The sequence below is a fragment of the Heterocephalus glaber genome, unplaced genomic scaffold, assembly GCF_053883595.1.
Source record: "Heterocephalus glaber isolate CG9 unplaced genomic scaffold, H.glaber_assembly_v1.0 deba00001442, whole genome shotgun sequence".
Classification (NCBI taxonomy): Eukaryota; Metazoa; Chordata; class Mammalia; order Rodentia; family Bathyergidae; genus Heterocephalus; species Heterocephalus glaber.
In genome coordinates, this window is record NW_028258296.1 from 38,639,088 (window position 1) to 38,659,920 (window position 20,833).

At 34.7% G+C, this 20,833-nt stretch overlaps 1 protein-coding gene across 3 annotated transcripts in view; it reads right to left on the reverse strand.

Annotated features, from left to right (window-relative positions):
- Col11a1 (collagen type XI alpha 1 chain) overlaps positions 1–20,833 on the reverse strand; it is a 702,155-nt gene that overhangs the window by 515,148 nt on the left and 166,174 nt on the right. For all 3 annotated transcript variants that reach the window (XM_021247828.2, XM_004869152.4, XM_021247827.2), the window contains exon 3: positions 3,729–3,804. The gene's annotated coding sequence lies outside the window, so the exon portion shown is untranslated. The remainder of the gene's footprint in view (positions 1–3,728; positions 3,805–20,833) is intronic.

Sequence of the window (20,833 nt, forward strand, 5' to 3'; positions counted from 1 at the left end):
TGTTGAATAATTCCTGCATCCCTGGAATGAATCCTACTTTGTCATGTTGTATATTTATTATTTGCTGTATTCTTTTTGCCAGTATCTTACTAAATATTTTTGAATCTATGTTCATCAAAGAGATTGGCCTGTAGTAGTCCTGAACTTTTCTTAGTTGGTAGTTTTTTAAAATTACTTCTTAAATTTCATTGACTGATATTGGATCCATTTTTCTTATTCTCTTGATGCTTTTAACATGGCTTTGATCTTTGAAGACATAATATCTTCTAGTTCTTAAATTCTGTCCTCATACTGGTCACCTTTGCTGCCCATATTTTCAATATAATGTTAAATTTTCTGGATTTCTGATTGAAATGTTTTTATGAACTCTAATTCTTTGCTAAACTCATCATTTATATTTTGTATCATTGGTTTAGCTCATACACTTTTTCTCAGTGTCTTTTGAAAGGTCGTGGATCATTTAGTTATTACTTTCATTATCTATTTAGTTACATCTTTTGTGATCCTGCTGAGTACCACTTTGATTTTTTTTTTGTACTTTAAGGATATTGAGTGGTATTTTCATTAATCTTAAAAGTAGGAGTAGAGCCTAAACTGATTAATGTAGAAGTTATGCAAATTCTCCTTTGCAGTAGGGCTGAGCTGAAGAGTTATTTTATGTTTTCATTACTTAGTGGAAAATTGAGTTTTTCAATACTTTACTTGATTTCAGAGTAATCTTCAAAGCTATTCATTCTTCAAAGTTACCTGATAAGTAGTGATATTTCATATAGAACACATGTCAAATCATTATTGTCATGCTACTAATAATGAGGCAATTGTGATTTAAAAGTAAAGCTCTTCTTTGATAGATCTATTGTCAAATTAACTCAAACTCAGCTGAAATAATGATAAAATATAATAAAAGATAAATCTGTAGGGAAGCTATGATGCAATAAGAGAGCTGCCATATAAAATTTTTACTGATATAAAAATATGCTTGAAGAGGGTGGGGATTTAGCTCAGTGGTTTCGCTGCCTGCTCCGCAAGCGCAAGGACCCGAGTTCAATCCCTGGTACCAAAAAAAAAAAAAAAAAAAAAATGCTTGACAAGACATAAATGAAAATTAAAATACAAAACCTGCATAAAATAGATGTGAAATAGTTTGTTTCATCAAATATATTACAAGCAAAGTGATCAAGAATATGTTCACCTGTATTCCATTTGTTGATTAGTATTATAGTTGAGTGTAGGAGGATAATCACCTTCAGCACATTTCTTTGCAGGAAAAACGTCTACGTGAAATTAATGTTTGGTGTCTACTCCCAAAAGAGGTATTGCCTATGTATGCCCAGAGAGTACAAAAATAATTAATATGAATGTTAGTTAAGGTTTTCAAATACTTGCTCTATCTGCCATTGTTCTACTTGTACCATTGTTCAGCAATATTATTTGAACTAATCTCCTTAATTTTCACAAAAACTCTATGTGAAAATCATGCTTCCAAATTGAAGAAGATAAAGCTTTGTTAAGAATATGTAGTGAATTATATAAGGTTAATCAGCTAATAACTATAATTTTGGGAGTAAATTCCTCATCTAAAATACAAGCTGAAAAGAGGATTCTTATAGAAGTGATTTTTTGAGGACAAAGAAAAAAAGAAGAAATAAGGAAAGCATGAAGAGAGAGAAGCTATAATAATATTCCCTACAGAAACACATATTAATCTATTTATAATTAAAATGGAGAGTAGATGGTAGGAGGGTCATCTGTGTGTCATATGCATTCCCCAGAAACCCCACTATGTTGTAGTAATCTTACCTTCCCATTATAATAAAGTTCAATTTCTCCAGCCTGTAATTGTTCTACTTGTATCATGAGCCAAATTCAATAGGAAAAAGACATAATTTTAAGTGTAGAGACACTCTTTCTATGTTCCATGGTAGAAAAAAAAATGTGCCCTTTTACAGATACTGAATCTAAAATAATAGAGTGTATAGTTACAGGGACAGGGAGGGCACATTGCCTAAACCACATGATTATGGAATTCAGTGGTTTTGATATATACTGTAGTATCTAGAGTTGGCTACTCAATAGTGTTGGCTTCTGTGAGTGAATACTCAGCAGTTTGAGTATGGAAGCACTGATTCAGTAGAAAGAATCTCAAAGGGGCACTAATAGTATCTACTATAGTTTTAATTCTATCATTTTAGCTTCAACTCATCATGTTTTTAATTGGAGCAATGATTGCAATTCCCTGTCCCAAGATTTAATTTTATACCAGGACTATTCCAGTTTTCTCTTTAATTCAGATATCCAGTATAAGACAAAGGTATGCCAAAGGTCATTCATTTATCTGGACTTGCTTTAGATAATAAAACCCTCAATTACTTGGTGAAATCTTAATGAATCTTTGGATGATTTAATCTATTACGAAAATTCAATGAGTTTATAGGCCTCTTGGAAGTGTATTTTTCAGTTCTTCAATTTTGAGTTCTTAGGGGTAGGAGAATAAATTGTGAGAGACTATTTGATGTATCCCAAAACACCATACCTCCTGACAGTCCCATTCTTACTTATTCCCCTCTTTGAATTTGGGGTCTGAATAGTCTATTGCTTTAAATATTAGAAAAAAGACAAAATACTGCTGTTCCAGTTCCATGCCTAATCCTTGAACATTATAACTTCTGAAACTCTAGTAGATAACACATGTGGTCAGGAGCAAGCTTTTCCTATTGTGCCATGTGTGAATTCCTGACTCACGGAACAATACACAACCAAAATTGATACTTTAAGCTAGTATATTTCAGGGTGGTTTGTTGAATAATCAAAAGAACTAGAAAGATAATCAAAAGAAATAAAGATTTTCCCTCATTAAAATGACAAAAAAAACCAAACAAAGCTGAGTATGCTAAACCTCCAGTAGAATACTGTAATGATAATTCAACCCTGATTCTCAAAACCATGTTATGGTGTCCAGCAAGCTGTTTTTCACATTAAGTTGCATGCACTGCCTTCCAACTTCTGTGCTAACATTCATTTTTCTCTAACATATTTTAAAAACAAGTACAATAATGTGATCAAATGCGTCTCATTTTTACCAGAATCATCTTAGATATAGAGAACAGAAAAATATTGTTTTTTTTAGAAATCTGTTTCCACTCAGGGATTCCAACTTTCATTTTACAAAGTCTTGTGGGAATGTATTTCCCTGGTCTGCATTCCATCAGCCTTTTTATTTCCTAAAGCTGTGTCAAAAGCAGTAATAACAACTTAAAAGAATGGAACAGGTTACCTTATAATACAGATACCATATGGTTTCATAGTCTTATCCTTTCATTGCTTTGGAAATTACTATATAGGACAATAGTATACCAGTCTGTAATTACTATCCTTCATTTATGGTTATGTAAGTTAATGGTATTAAATAATAATCACTTGACCTTTTATTCTCAAAACTTGTCTTTCAGAGTTTTCTTTTTGTGATATCTTAACAACTGGCATTCCTTAAAAAGCTATGCTCTGTGGCAGGACAGTAGTTTTCATCCTATTGACCATCTTTATATTTTCTGAAAAATAGTATAGATTATTTTTATCCCATTTCCTGTATTCTATAAAGCTTTAGCAGGTATGTAAAAGTTGAATGAGGAAATCTAAATACAATAATACAAACAGATGGTAAATTGCTTGGTCATTTTGGCATTGAAGCTAACAAATGAAAAGTTGGCTTTTTAAAAATTATATCATACCTGGGCTGGGGATTTAGCTCAGTGGTTCCGCTCCCTGCCTCACAAGCACAAGGTCCTGAATTCAATCCACAGTACCCTACCCAAAAAATAAAATTAAAAAATTAAAAATTATATCATACCTAGCATTTTTCATATTAACATAATAGCCATCAATATTACCAATGTCAGGGTTAAATTTAAAGCAATATCTTCAAGAACTGAAAAAATAATTCACAGCACATCAATCATTTTATAGCTAGTACATTTATATATTGTCTTTAAGTAAAATTGTCATTTAAAAATCTCAGACCAAATGTAAATTTTTTTATAATCAGTGGAATATTATTAAGAATATGTTTAATGCATATTAAAAAGGATATATGCAAGATTGATTTCTTCCTCAACAGCATAATGTATTTACAATGTTGACAAATTTTAGAAAGGTTATGTTAGAAATGTAAAGAATGAAATGCAAAATTGTTTGTCATTATTAAAATTAGTGTTTCAAAATGCTGGTGGGGTTGTGGGGAAAAAGAAACCCTTCTCCATTGTTGGAGTGAGTGCAGACTGGTGCAACCACTGTGGTGATACCTCTAAATGGAGATATCTCAATATGCAAATACTTCAAAAAACTAGGATTAGATGTTCCATTTGACCCAGCTATTCCCCTGCTGGATATCTTCCCAAAAGAACCACAGCGATATATGTGCACCCATGTTCATAGCGGCACAATTTGTAATAGGTAAAACTTGAATACAGCCCAATTGCTCATCAACTGGAGACGGGATAAAGAAGATGTAGGTTTTTTTATAAAATGGTGTACTACTCAGCCATAAAGAATGAGGAACTAGAGTCATTTATAGCTAAATGGATGCACATGAGTTCATATTCTTCAGTGAAATAAATAGGATACACATATGTAAATACCAAATAGTTTCTCTGGTGTAAGAAACTGAAAGTGTAAATAAGAATCAAAATGTGTAATAGATAATATGAAACAGGAAGAAAAAGTCTAAAGGGTAAGAGGAAGTTGGAGGAGTAGGGGAAAGGAAAGAAGCAAAAGGAAAAATATGAGAAAAGGGAAAAATGGAAACAAAGTCTGTAAATAGGAAGGGGTGGAGGAGTTGAAGGGAGGGCAGGGGAATAGGGAAAAAATAAGAACCAAGATATATCATGTAAAGGTACAAATTATGCCTAAAATCTATTAATAAATTTAATGAAAATAAAATTAGTGTTTCAAACAATTACAATGTCTTAAAAATTGAGATCAGAATAATATGGCTATTGATGTGTCTGTCTTCCCTGAGCTATATTCTAGAAATTGATACTAAAGAGAACACAAAAAATTTACAATAGGCCCATAAGAGACAGAAAATATAAACTGCTTTTGCTACTCAACTCTCTTGCAAAGTTACCATGGAACAGAAAGGTTTTGACACCAGATGTTTTGGAGTTTTTCCCCACACACAAAGCAATACTCTAGTGGATATCAGCTGGGTGTCTGATAATTCAATTCTGACACTACGTACAAGGAGATAGTAATATTAGAGACCACAGGGCTTAGGCCCCGTAAAACTTTTTCCCACTTCAGAGGCCAATCACAAATAGTAGGTTGTCACATATACTTCTAAGTGGTTGTATATCTGGACTCCTACTACCCTTTCTGAGTTCAGTTAAAGCTATGTACACGTATTGGTTTACTAATATTGAATATATAAAGAATATAGATGAACAGCCAAGTGAAGAGATATATAGGGCAAGAGTGCAAGGACATCTGACCCCACGGAGTGGGTGTGTACCACCCTCTTAAGACACTAAAATGTTCACGAATGCAGAAACTCTCTGAACCCGAGTGCAGAGGTTTCTTACAGAGCCTCCATCATGGAATCATGATAAATTAACTCTATTTATAGCCACTTTTCTCTTTCCATAGAAGGAGGGCTGCCGATAAAAGCAGTTTTCCAAACTTAAAAGGATGGTTTGGTCTTTGTGGTGAATAGTCCCATTGAAATTCACCTTGAAACAAAAGACCACTCCTATCACCTAGGAAATTCTCAGGGATTAAGAAGCTCTATGTCAGGAACCATGATAAAAGACTGGCTATTAACATGGAACATCCTATTAGTACCACTGTCCACAAAAGCACTGTATTAGGAGGTCTGATCTAGAAATCAAGGCAGAGACAAAATATTGGAACAATATTTTCCTAACATATATATTGCTCAGGAAATTTAAGGAGTGCCCAGGGAATTGGGGAATAAATTAATATGTATATTGTATTATTTCATGAGTCCAAAAGACTGAGGAAATAAACCACATACCAAAGACTAAGGGCAAGTTTTTCAGTCAGTAAAGATGGACTAAAAAAAAAAAGGACAGACTACTAAATGCATCTTAGATCTACCATACACGAAGCAATTATAAAAATCAGAACTAAAACTTTTACCTCATGCATAGAATGTTTCTCAATGCAACTCTCAGAGGCTATGCTAACTACCATGCCTCCTAGACAATTGAAAGCAACAACAATAATATTGGTAATAAACTTTCTGCACTATAGCTTCATGGGAAGATGGAATAAATTAAAATCCATTTTCCTTTTTGTAAGCATATTCCAAATATACAAAGTTAATATAAGGTCATGTTCTTTATATGTGCACAAACCACAGTGGGGAAATTTTTTTTTTTTTAAGTAGGGAAACAAAAGCATCAGAGAAGATAATCTTAGGATCTGATGATTTTAAATTAGATAATGACCAGAGTCCCAGGAATGTATACATCTTCTTTTGCAATACTGGTTAATCTAAAATTTTCTCATCAATATACCACAAACAATAATAATTCAAGATAGGCATTGTGTTACTATTAGTAGGGGTGAAGTATGCCATATCTTCAATGTACGTTCTTTACAAATTCATGATATTGTCACCTGATAGCCACCAACCCAGGAAGCATGAGCACCCTGCAGCTTGTGGGGGAAGAAAATACTTAAGTACCAATTGCTAAGTATCAGAGAGGCATTCATTAAGGAAATATGAAAAGATTGGGTGCAACAAGGTGATTTGTCTGAGTAGGAGGGTTCGACCAGTTTCCGGTCTGGCTGCAGAAGAGGAAAATATCAAAGATAATGTTGTTCTAGTGTGCATATGTTTAAGCACAGAACTGATTTCTAACCTGTAATTATATAATACAATCAGTGGCAAGACCTCTCCTTAAATATATTCCTCCTCCCTGAGGCAGGGGAAAGATCCATTTAATAAAAAAAGAGAGATGACTTATAAGAAATCAAAAAATATAAAATCTTCACTATATTTAACTTATAGCTCTTGGGGGCTGGGGATTTACTCAGTGGTTCTGGCACATGCCACGCAGGGGCAAGGTCCCAAGTTCGATCTCCAGTACCAAAAAATAAAAAAAAAAGGTATAGCTCTTAACAGTTGTGGCAGAGTATTGGGTAAAACTAGGCCTAGATTCTTTTGGGAGAAGACAACGAATAAATATAAAAATGAATAGTTAAAAATAAATCCAGTGAAGAGGTAAAGTAGGGATGATGAAGTAGAGAATGAGTGATATTTAAATATGATGTTATAATTATCAGAGGACATTGCTTGGAGGAGGTGACAAAAAACAAACAAATAACCCTGATATCCAAATACCCTAATAACCCTGAGTGACAAGGAGCCAGATCCATGAAGATCAAAGAAGAAAACATTTTATCCTGAGGCCCTAAAGAATAAACATAGCAGGTAAGAAACAAAAAGTAAGCTAAAGAGAGCTCCAGTAGAAGGAATTATGAGAAAAAAAGAGTGTGAGGTGAAAGGAAGAAACAGTGACTGCTGATGTTGACAAAATAATGGCCATTTGCTCACATGAGAAGGGCTTGTGGGAAATGTATTGATGTCAAGACAAATTTATATGTGTCATATACTTTACACACTACAATTATACAAAGAATTGCAATTCTATTTCAAATTGTAACAAAGGTGAAGAATTCAAAATTTGTAAAGAAAAGAAAAACTCTCAGTGTAGAAGAACCACCTAGAAAAGTTCATCTTATGAACTAGTAATTGAAATTGGACATAGGCTTGTCAATTGCTCTCCATTTGGGATGCTAAAATAAAACAGACACACAAGCACACACACAAAAAAACCCCCAAAACAAACAAATGTAACAAAAGGACATGGTAAGAGTTCTTAAAGGTCATACTTAGCTTGAGTAAATACTAGTATGAGTATACTACTTGAGTATGCTAATGTTTTTTTATAAAAGTCTAAACTTTATACAAAATGAGGCCATGTAAAAGTTTTTGTGGCACATGCAAATTGAACATTATTTTCAATATCCAATGAATAAATATTTTGAATTTAACTTACAGGAAGTTAATACTTTAGAAAATATCTGCTCAGTTCATGGAAATATATGCCAAAGACATGGCTCTATGAAAAAGATTCTGGGATACTTAAGGGAAAAATTAATTTGGACAAAGAATAAAAGTGGAATTAGCGAAAATATGAAACTGAATTTTTAAAATGAATAGCTAAATTAATGTATCTGCAGGGACAAAACTAAAGCAGAATTAAAACTGCAAAAACTGAGTCACTACTTTTCTCCACATGAAATTTTTTAAAAATAAAATTGTAAAAGAAAAGGTACTATAGAAGACAATAGAATTACTCATTAAGGCTAGGAAGTATGACTATACTCTACTTGGCAAGAAATCTGAAAACCTTAAGAAGCGATAATTAAATATCAAGCAGGAAAAAATGTGTCCTCAACTAAAAAAGTGTGTATGAATTAAATTAGCTTTATGAACTCAAAAAAAGTAATGAAAAAAGAAAAAGACTTAAAATGAGGTATTAGCACCCAGACAGGGAGAAAAAAAGTTACCTATGAAGGAACAAAAGTTGGGATGTCTTCAAATTTTTCTTCGGCTTAACTGTATGTCACAGGACAACACAAAATGTCTACACGATTTTAACTGAAAAAGTTTGTCATCTAAAAATTCCACATCACCTAAATTATTGTTCCAATATGAAAACAACAGAAGACATTCTAGGTTACAAGAACTTGGAAAATACTTCAGCCATGCATTCTTTTCAGAAAAGAAAAAGAATAAAATAATTCAAGTGATAAAAATACAAATCAAAATAACTTGAGCACTGAAACTACTTAAAGGCATTCAGTTAACAGACTTGAGTACAAATTTGTACAACTTTCAAAAAGTTTGTTGAAAACTTACTGTGTGCAAGAACTCTTCTAAATTTAGTGAAACAAGAGTCAACAAAGCAGACCGTGCCCTGTTATTCTGGAGACTTTCTGTCAGATTGGAGAGGTGTGAAAAACCCAGAGTGCTAGATAATGAGGGTACTTTCAAATATTAGAAGAGGGTCAGGAAATAAGACAGAGCAGCAATTTTAGATAAGTGAGCTCAAAAAGCCCCAAGGATTAGAGACCTGACTGAAATAAGGGAAGGAGTCTTCACAAAGTCTTAAAGAAGAGATACTAGAGGATAGAGGAGTGCATGCTATGTTATACAGACAGCAAGGAGACAACTGTGAGAGAAAAGCCATGACAGGAAAAGGGAGAGATGTTTTCAGAGGACTATTTAGTAAAATAAGGACTTTAAATTTTATTTTATGGCAGTTGGAAAAATCAGTGGAGAATGCTTAGCTTTAGAAAGGATCACTTTGCAGTAAGAGTCTATAAGAACTAGACAACAAGGTTTCAGGGAGACCAATAAGGCTGGGGCAGAAATTGTCTCCATGATTTTATAGTACTATAGAAGAATGAAATGTCTTACAGGGAAGGTGGAATACAGGAATTTAACATTTATTATGGTGCCTAAAAGAAACTGAATTTACTATACTTTGATAATTAGAGAAATGCATGTTTAATTATGCATTTGATAAGCTTAAAGGCAATAACTAGTAGAATTTAAAACAGATTGCCCAAATTCTAAGTAACTACTGAAGATAAAAGTAGAAAAATAATAATCATTCAGAGCATAAGATAATTTCACAATTGGTGAAGTTGGGCCATTGTAGGCTAATTATGACAAGGGTATAGACTGTTAAACTGGACAATATCCCTGCCCTTCAAATCAATAGAAATTATTCACCCTCACAGATTATACTGCCAGATCCTTTAGCTTTATAAGGAAAGATAGAAAGAAGAGAATTTTTAATGAGAAATTTCCAAATTTGTCAAATCAGATTTGGCAGATCCACTTCTCCACAAACATAATGATAAATAAATAGAGAAATAAATAAATATTTTTTTAAGAATAGATTTGACTTTTTGACTGCAAGTTGGGGAAATCAGTTAGTTCCAGTAGTAGAAAACACTAGGAATATCAAGGAAACACAAAAATTAGAATGCAGCAAATGAAATTACAGAATTGATATAGGAGGCTAGGGCATGGCAACTTGACTGGAGCAATTGGGCACAACCCACCAATTGAAGAGACTTGTTAAAGATGGGCACAGGTCAGCTGCTCCTGAGCCTAACACTAGACCAAGCTGAACCCTGAACCAATGCCAATCTTCTGAGACAAGAACAAGCTGGACCCAGTGAATGACATTGGTCTTCTGATAATATGAGAACAAGGCAAGCCTAGCACTTGATAGCAATTTTCTGGCTTGAAGTCAATTAGGACCACCTGGATCAACCATTACAGAAGATATAAAAAGAAAGCAGCAATTGACTTTGCTACCACTGCCCTCTTATTCTTGCAGTGATCTGTTCTGCTTGCAGGATGTATCTTCTCTTTTTCCTTCGAAGCAGCTTTTTCTCCTTGAGCACTTCTTTTGCACTTCTTTTCCTTTTCTTCTTTTTTCCCTAAATAAATGTTAATCTTTCACATTTGAAAATTGTCCTGATCAATTCATTGAACTAGATAATAAGAACCTGGGAAATACTGTTGGTCCCTACTCTACCCAATAATAGAATTAATCTCTAATTCTTACATTTATTATATTTTCATGAGGCATGATCTTCCAGAGCAACAAAATCAACAGGGGATATGTATATTTTTATTATATACATTATAATAAATCTCTTTATAATAATAAATCCTCTTATAGTGTAAGAGACTTACTATAATGAACTCACTCACATAACAAACTTGGCCTTTTCCAAGCTGGAAACAAGAAAGCCGTAGGTGTAGTTCCGAGGCCTGACAGCTGGAAAGCCAGTGATGTGGATTCTAATACAGTCTGGAGGCCCCAAAACCAGTGTTTCAAAAGCAGTAGAAAACTAATGTTTCAGTACTAATAGTCTGTGATGAATTCAACCTTCCTCAGCCTTTATTCACTGTATCTGGGCATCTTATGATTCAATCAAATGGACACAAAAAATTAACTATCACAATTCTCTTTTCTTTTTTCTTTTTTGTACCGGGGATCGAACTTGGGCCTTGTGATTGCAAAGCAGGTGGTGGAACCACTGACCTAAATCCCCAGCCCCTCACAATTCTCCTTTAATTAACATATATAAAGGATATGTTTTTCTAATTATTTTTAAGATAACTTATACACAGTTACATTTTGACCAATTTTTGTGTTGTTAAACTTATTTACACCCTACTTATTTATAAAATTAGATGATGCTATGAGATTCACCATAAACCAAGGCCAAAATAGTAAAAAAAAATCGGTAAAATTAAATTTAATGCTTAGAGGGGTTTGGAATCCTACTGGAAGACATATTTTTTGGCAAAGTTAGTGAATATCAACAGTACAGTTTCATTTGTCAGTGTACTACTGGATATGGTAATCTTGTACAACAGCTATTACAAAACCCAGAGAAAATTGGTCTAAAATATAAGTAATTAGCACCAGAAAATAAAATAATAATAGATAATCAGCAAATAGATGGGCAGATGGTCTGACGAAATAAGGTTCACTGGCAAGGCAGATTTTCTAAATGTCCTTGTGAATCCCTTTTGGGCACAGAAAAGAAATTTGAAGTTAATCTGAAGTATTAAAATTAATATTAAACACATTAAAGCTATGAATTAAAGTATTTTCCCTTGTATATTTAAGGCTGTAATAGGTTGAATAATACTTTGATGAATAAAGAAACAAGGGCTGGGATAAGGGAGAGAGATTTGAAGATTCTGCTCTATTGGCTGAGAAATGGATACAGGCTCAGAACCAAGAGAGCAGGTGGCCTGCAGAAATTGGACAGCTCAAGGAAATGGGTTGTCCCTTAAAACTCAACAGAATGAAGCTATGACAACATTTGGATTTCAGCCTCCAAGACTCATTTCAGAATTCCAACCATCAGAACCATAAGATAATAGATTTTATTTATTTATCTCCTAAATGTGTAGTGATTTCTTATGCTGAAAGTAGAAAACTGATACAAAAATCCATCTTAAAATCTTAATAATCTGCAAATTTCAAGTCTCAATTTTAAGATGACTTTGGATTAACACAATGAAAACTTTAAAATTGCCTCTTTTACTACTTGATTGGTCCTACTACTTAATTTTTGGTTCTATCCTGACTCTCTTTCAAATTCCTTCTTCCTGGCAGATTTGGAAGTTTCAGCTATAGTTACATGAGGTTGTTCAGTTTGATTCAGATACATTTTACATCTATTTGTGAATGTAAAGTCATTGATCATAAGGTCTTGGAAACAATGCTGGAAAACTTTCTTCTAAAATAGTTTTGCAGATTTTTTAAATTTTAGCATGTCTTTTCAGAAGTTTGGATTCACTATCTAAATACTTTCCATGATTTGGCGTGAAACTCATTAAATACACTACATAAATGAGCAGTTGCAAAGTATGATGAGAATCACTGAAAAATAAGACAGAACATAACCAAAGAGAATGAATGTCAAGGTATACAAATGTTAACAATTATAAATTTCACTTCTATATATTGATGAAGTATGAAGCTAAACAGAGTATCAATTTTTTTCATCACTGTATTGAAGGTTTAAAGCAATACTGGATACTATAGAATGTTTGTATCCTTCAAATTCATTTCTTAAAGTTTAATCCCCACAATGGTATTTATAGGTGGGGTCTTGAAAAAGAGGTAATGAGGGAGGAGCCTTCATAAATAGGATTAGTGCCCTTATAAAAATAATACAGAGAATGCCTTCATTCATCTGTTAGATGAGGATACAGTCTATATACATCAGTTGATACAGAAGTCTATACATACAGCCTTGACAAGACCAAATCTGCTTGTGCCTTTCATGAGGTTCCCTCAGAAACGTAAGAAATAACTTTCTAATATTTATAGCAACTCAGTGTATGCCATTTGTTATAGCAGCACAAATGGACTAAGACAGATGACATCTGTTTTCCACTCCACTGGGATTGGTCTTGGAAGCAAATAGGCACACCAATTACCCCAAAACAACTGAGAAATCCAAATTTCAGCCTTTAGTTTTAGCCCCCAAAATTAAAATGATTCTAAAAGATCTAAACAACAGGAAGATCATCTGCCTAAGGAAAACAACTAACATATACAATGAATAAAAACTCAATCATATACAGAATGAGAATGAGCAACATAGGTTGAGCTACCACCTATTTAAAAGAACAAATGTGCTAGACAGGCAGGTTTGCCCACACCCTACCGAGGTCCCCAGTCTCAAGGAATATGCCAAATCATCCAGCTGCATACAGGAAGGTCTGTGCACACATGACCGAGGTCCTGAGTTGCGTGGAAGACACTGAATCACCCTGCTGCAGACAGGCAGCCACCTGGTTCCACAATACAAAGACGCAGAGGTCACCAGACCACAAGACCAAGGCACTGAGTTCTGCTGTTCCCGGCCCAGAGGTAGGGGCTTCTGAGCCATCGTCCCACTGCTCCTGGTCCAGAGGAAAGGTATTCCCGGTTACCATCTCTAGCGCTGCTCCCAGCCCAGAGGAAAGGTCTTCCCGGTTACCATCTCTAGCGCTGCTCCCAGCCCAGAAGAAAGGGCTTTTGGGCCAACTTCTGTCCCACTGCTCCTGGCCCAAAGGGAGGGGCTTCTGAGCCGCCATCCCACTGCTCCTGGTCCAGAGGAAGGGGATTCCTGGCCATCATACCTCCCACTGCTCCCAGCCCACAGGAAAGGGCTTTAGGGACACCATCCCTACGACTGCTACCGGCCACAGTCCCACCTCACCCGGCTCAGAGGAGGTGATCCGTGCAGGTGCTAACAGCCCCCCACCCCAGTTGAAATGAGAAAACATGTAAATAAGTCTCAAAACCAGACTTCCAGATCATCTACTGTAACCCCAAAGGGAAATGAGATGGAACACTCTGATACTCAATGACCTGGACCCACTGAACTGGCAACAAAAGGGGATCTGGAAAAAATGAAATCAGAAATAATTTCTCAGATAACAGGAGAAATTGTGCGCCTAGTGCAAGACATGATTAAAAAATCTAGAGAGGAGCTGAGGAACATGGTGGAATCACAACATAAGAAACAAATGGAATCCATAAAACACATGCAAATAGATTTCCAGGACATGAAAAACTTCATTGAAAGTCTACACAGCAGAATGAGCTGATGTGAGGACAGAATTTCAAATATAGAAGATAAGATTGCAATTAGTGACCAGGAAAAGAAAAATTGTTTCAAAATTATAAGGGAACATGAGAAATCAATCCAGCAGCTTCTAGATGATGCAAAGAAGAATAACATAAGATTGATTGGGCTCAATGAAGAAACAGGAGAGAATGGAGATGACAGAAAAATCTCTTCACAGACATAACAGCAGAAAACTTCCCCAGCATGGGAAAAGAGCTTGACATACAGATAAGTTAGGCATATAGGACTCAAAATAGCCTTGATCAAAAAAAATCTACACATAGGCATATAATTGTTAAGATTCCAGAAACACAACAGAAGAACAAAATTCTCCAAGCAGTCAGAGAAAAGAAACAAATCACATACAAAGGAAAGCCCATCAAAATGACAGCAGACTTCTCAACACAAACCATCACGGCAAGAAGAGCTTGGAGGGACATATTCCAAGCCCTAAAAGAAAACAGCCTCCAACCCAGATTGATGTACCCTGCAAAACTATCTTTCAATGTTGATGGAGAAATAAGATACTTTCATGACAAAGAGCACCTTAGGAACTTCGTGAATACCAAACAAGCACTCCAAAGAATTTTACACAATAGCCTAGGAACAGATATTGAGGATCACAACCTCAGGAAGCAAAGCAGAATGAACCCATCTGGCATGACAAGAAATTAAATGTAAAGGGGGAGAACCCAACAAAAAGAAAAAGTCATGGCAATGACAAGTCCATACCTTTCAATTATAACCATAAATGTTAATGGTCTCAATTCACCAATCAAAAGAAATAGACTGGCAGAATGGGACAAGAAGGAAAATCCAACAATATCCTGCATACAAGAAACACAATTCAAAATAAAGCTCATAGACTGAAAGTTAATGGATGGAAAACAATACTGCATGTGACAGGAACCCCCCAAAAAGCAGGAGTAGCTACCCTCTTTGCAGATCAAGTAGATTTCAAACCAACACTGATTAAGAGAGATGAAGAAGGACACTACATCCTTGTAAAGAGAACAATCCAAGAGGAAGAGATGACAATCATAAATATCAATGCACCAAACAATAGTGTGCCCAACTATATAAAACAAATACTAACAGACGTGAAAAGTCATATATGCACTAATACAATTGTAGTAGGGGACCTCAAAACCCCACTGTCACAAAAAGATCAACTAGACAAAAAATAAGTAATGAAATACTAGAACTCAATCGGACTCTTGAACAAATGAACTTAACAGATGTTTACAAAGTCTTCCACCCCACAAAATCAGAATACACATTCTTCTCAGCTGCACATGGGTCCTTCTCCAAAAGAGACCACATACACATAGAACATGTTTAAGTAAGTGCAAAGGAATTGAAGTTATCTCCTGTATATTATCAGATCATAGTGTGATGAAATTAGAGATCCATAGAAAAAGAAACTCAAAAAATTTCATAAACATGTGGAAATTGAACAACACACTTCTGAATAACTAGTGGGTCACAGAGGAAATTAAAGAAGAAATCAGACAGTTCCTTCAATTAAATGACAATGACAATACAACACATCGGAATCTATGGGACACAATGAAAGCAGTCTTACGAGGGAAATTCATAGCAGTGAATACACATATTAGGAAAACAGAAGGAGCCCAATTAAACAACCTGATGCTGAACCTCAAGCTTGTAGAAAAAGAAGAGCAGGACAACCTCAGACCTCATACAAGGGAGGAAGTGATAAAGATCAGAGGAGAAATCAATGCAATGGAGACTAAGAGAACGATACAAAACATCAATGAATCCAAGAGTTGGTTCTTCAAAAGAATCAACAAAATTGACAAACCTTTAGCCAACCTTGTGAGAAAAAGGAAAGAAAAGGCCCAAATCCATGCACTTAGGAATGAAAAGGGTGAAATTACAACAGACCCACCAGAAATCCAGAGGATCATCAATACCTACTTCCAGAACCTATACACCAATAAGATGGACAACACAGAAGAAATGGACAGATTCCTAGATACATATGAATTACCAAAGTTGAATGAAGAAGACCTAAAAATTCTGAACAACCCAATATCAACCAATGAAATTCAAAATGTAATTAAAAACTTATCACCTAAGAAAAGCCCAGGCCCTGATGGATTCACTGCTGAATTCTACAAGATATTTAGAGAGGAACTGCTGCCACTACTGTTTAAACTCTTCAATGAAATTGAAAGGGAAGCAATACTCCCAAATTCATTCCTGGAAGCAAGCATCACCTTGATCCCCAAAGCAGAGAAAGACCCAATTAAAAAAGAAAACTATAGGCCAATCTCACTAATGAACATAGATGCAAAAATCCTTAATAAGATAATAGCAAACAGAATGCAGAAGATCATCAAGAAGATCATACACCCTGATCAAGTGGGATTCATCCCAGGGATGCAGGGATGCTTCAATATACGAAAATCAATCAATGTAATACACTATATCAATAGAGCCAAGGACAAAAACCATATGATTATCTCCATAGATGTAGAGAAAGCATTGGACAAAATCCAACATGCATTTATGATAAAAACCCTACAAAAAATTGGAATAGATGGTCTCTACCTCAAACTGATAGAAGCCATCTATGAAAAACCAACAACCAATATCATACTAAATGGTCAAAAACTGAAATCCTTCACACTAAAATCAGGAACAAGACAAGGATATCCACTATCACCACTCTTGTTCAATATTGTTCTGGAAACATTAGCCATGGCAATTAGACAAGAGAAAGAAATAAAAGGAATAAAGATATGAAATGAAGAAATCAAATTGTCATTATTTACAGATGACATGATACTCTATACAGAAGTCCCCAAGAACTCCACCAAAAGCCTTCTAGACTTAATAACCAAATTCAGTCAAGGAGCTGGTTACAAGGTCAACACACAAAAATCAATAGCTTTCCTCTACACCAATGACAGACTCACTGAGAGATAAATAGGGCAAATACTTCCTTTCACAATAGCATCCAAAAAACTGAAATACCTAGGAATCAACCTAACAAAAGAAATCAAAGACCTCTTCTCTGAAAACTATGGCACTCTGAAAAGAGAGATTGAAGATGATATCAGAAAATGGGTAGACATCCCCTGCTCCTATGTAGAAAGGATTAATATAGTGAAAATGGCCATACTTCCAAAATTGCTATATAGATTTAATGCAATTCCAATTGAGATTCCAGGAGCATACTTCATAGGCCTTGAGAAAATAATCCAAAAATTCATTTGGAAGAAGAAGAGACCCAGAATAGCAAAAGCAATTCTAGGTGACAGAGACATGGCAAGGGTATCACAATCCCCAACCTGCAACTATACTACAAAGCTACTGTGATAAAAACAGCATGGTACTGGCAAAGAAACAGACCTGAGGAACAGTGGAACAGATTAGAAGATGCAGAAACAATGCCAGACACACTCAGCAATCTCATCTTCGACAAAGGAGACAAACACCCTCACTGGAGGAAAGATAGCCTCTTTAATAAATGGTATTGGAAAAATTTGGCTTCAACTTGCCAAAGATTAAAACTAGACCTGTATCTCTCACCATGCACTAAACTAAAATCAAAATGGATTAAAAATCTAAATATTAAAATAGAAACCCTAAACCATTTCGAACAGAGGTTAGGTAGAACCCTTGAAGACATCGGTGTAGGAAAAGATTTTATGAACAAAACCTCAGTTGTCCATTACCTAGCACAAGCAATCAACAAATGGGATCTCTTCTTATTAAAAAGCTTCTGCACAGCAAGAGAAACCGCCAGCAGTGTGAAGAGACAACCCACAATGTGGGAAAAAATTCTTCACCTGCTCTTCTTCAGACAAAGGTCTACTATCTCAAATCTATAAAGAACTTCAAAAGATCAGACCTCCCAAATTTAAAGACCCAATCCAAAAATGGGCACCTCAAATCAACAGACATTTCTCAGACAAAGAAGTAGAAATAGGGAATAAATACATGAAAAAATGTTCAACATCACTGGTCATTCGAGAAATGCAAATGAAAAAAACACTGAGATTCCACTTCACACCAGAAAGAATGGCTGCTATCATGAAATCAACCAATAACAAATGCTGGCAGGGCTGTGGGGAAAGAGGAACTCTTCTCTACTGCTGGTGTGAGGGTAGACTGGTGCAACCACTGTGGAAATCAGTATGGAGATTCCTCATAGAACTAGGATTAGAAATCCCATTTGACTCAGCTATTTCCCTACTGGGTATCTTCTCAAACGAATTAAAGAATCAAAGAACAGCAATATATGTGCACCTATGTTCATAGCAGCAAGCTAGTAATAGCTAAAACTTGTAAACAGCCTAATTGCCCATCAACTGGAGACTGGATAAAAAAATATGTTTTTTAAAATAAAATAGAGTACATACAGACTGACAAATAAGAGACATTTATAGCTAAATGGATACACATTGAGGCAATACTCTTAAGTAAAATAAATGGGACACATGTGTAATATCAAATAGTTTCTCTGGTGTGAGAAACTGAAAGTATAGATAACAATCAAAAGGCATAATAGATAATGAGAAATAGGAAGAAAAGGTCTAAACGGGAAGGGGAAGTGGGAGGGATGGGGAAAAGTAAAGAAGGGAATGGAATTAATATGGGAAAATGAAAAAATGGTAATAAAGTCTTTGTAAATAGTCAGGGGTGGAGGAGTTAAAGAAAGGGCAGGGGAATGGAGAAAAAGTAAGAACCAAGATAGATTATGTGCAGATACAACTTTCCAATGATGAATATTGTTATATTGTATACCTAAAATGTACCAATATAATTAATTTTTTTAAAAATCAGGAAGGTTACACAAATATTTGAATGTTTTTTTTCAGCATGTTGTGAAACCTGTGAATAACTAGGATGTGTATGCCCTATGTAAAAACAGTAGTGAAAATAATAGCAATAATAATAATAAACTAAGGAGAACTAATAACATTTATTGAACATTTGATATGTGAAATGCTCAGTTTAAGAAACTTTATTGTATTAAATAATATTTAAATAGAAATAAGTCTTTGAGGCAGTTGTGAACTTTATTTTAGTTTTCATGTGACAAAATAAAGGGAAAAATTTAACTCTTTTTTTTTTTTTTTGGTCCTGGGATTCAAACTCAGGGCCTTTGGCTTGCAAGGCAGGCATTGGAACCACTGAGCTAAATGCCCGGCCCAAAATTTAACATACGTTTTTAAAGTTATACAAACTCTATACTAATGTATTCAAATTTTGAGCTCAGTCTAGCTTCAAAGCTTCCCTCTTTGTTTCTTATACCTTACAGATTAAATGTATACATTCACACAGACACAAATATATATATACACACTCCTTCCTTAAAGCAGATCATTCCTAAATTTCTGTCAATGGACAATTACACTTACGTATATAAAAATCCTAATACAGAAATTATTTCAAATGAATGCAGTATTAATTTAATTATCCTTCACTATAAGCAAGGCCTTGTCCCATAAAAATAACTAATTTAATAGTACTACCAGCAGTAAATCTGTTGATGTAATCATCAATAAGATAAATAACCAAAATAATGTCTCCAAATCTATTATTCAGTACCAGCAGTCATCAAATTAGAGAAATTACATGAAAGCAGAGCTATAGTCTTCTTTCCTTCCTCTTAGGGTGAGAAGGCTTATTAGGTAACACACCTCAGAATCCATTCAAGAAAATTTGGCATGTTTTGTCTGTATAAGTTTAAAATATTATCTACGTGGTAAAACATACCACAAATAAAGCTGAAAGATAAAAAATAAATATTTGTTTGATACATAGCAAAGAATGGTAATGGATTTAGTAAATAAATATGTATTACATTAAACATATAAAAATAATATATACTACAAATACATGTGCAAATAATCCTAATATAGAACATAAATTCGTCATATAAAGCATCAAACAACCAGTCTGAACCTAGGTTCCTAGAAATTAGACCTTAGCAACACATAGCTCATATGCTCCTATGTTACCAGGTAGTACAAACAACCAGGTATGCGGAGTGTGCAACTTGCCCATTCTTAGCGTCAGTAAACATCTAAATATAGTATATGACTTCCCCAGGTATTCTCGCCAATGCACTGAAGTTTAAGTCTTAGGTGAATATTTCAATGTCAATAAGCTTTACTGTGTCCAACCTAAAAATCCACATTCTTGTCAACCCTCTCAAAATCATCCCCCACATTTTTTTACTGGTCCTTGCTGACATATATTAACTATGTGCTTCAACCCTTTGGTGTTTAAACTATTTCTGATAGAGTTTGGACTGTACCTTCCTACACAGACTATGCTGAGAACTGACCCTGAAGCAGTAAAGATCAGACAGACAAGTCTCATTTCACAAAGAACCTGATTTCAAGTGAAGTTATTACATAAATTCCAGGGAAAGAAAAGGCAATTTCCTTCTGACAAATTGAAAGCAAACACATCTGTTCACCTAGAAGTTTCAGTAAAAATTATATGTTTAATATTTAGAAACTCATTTGTTCAAATATCTCAATTTCCTGTTCCAAGGTCTCTACCTTATCATCATCTGATTTTTGCATAAGTGACT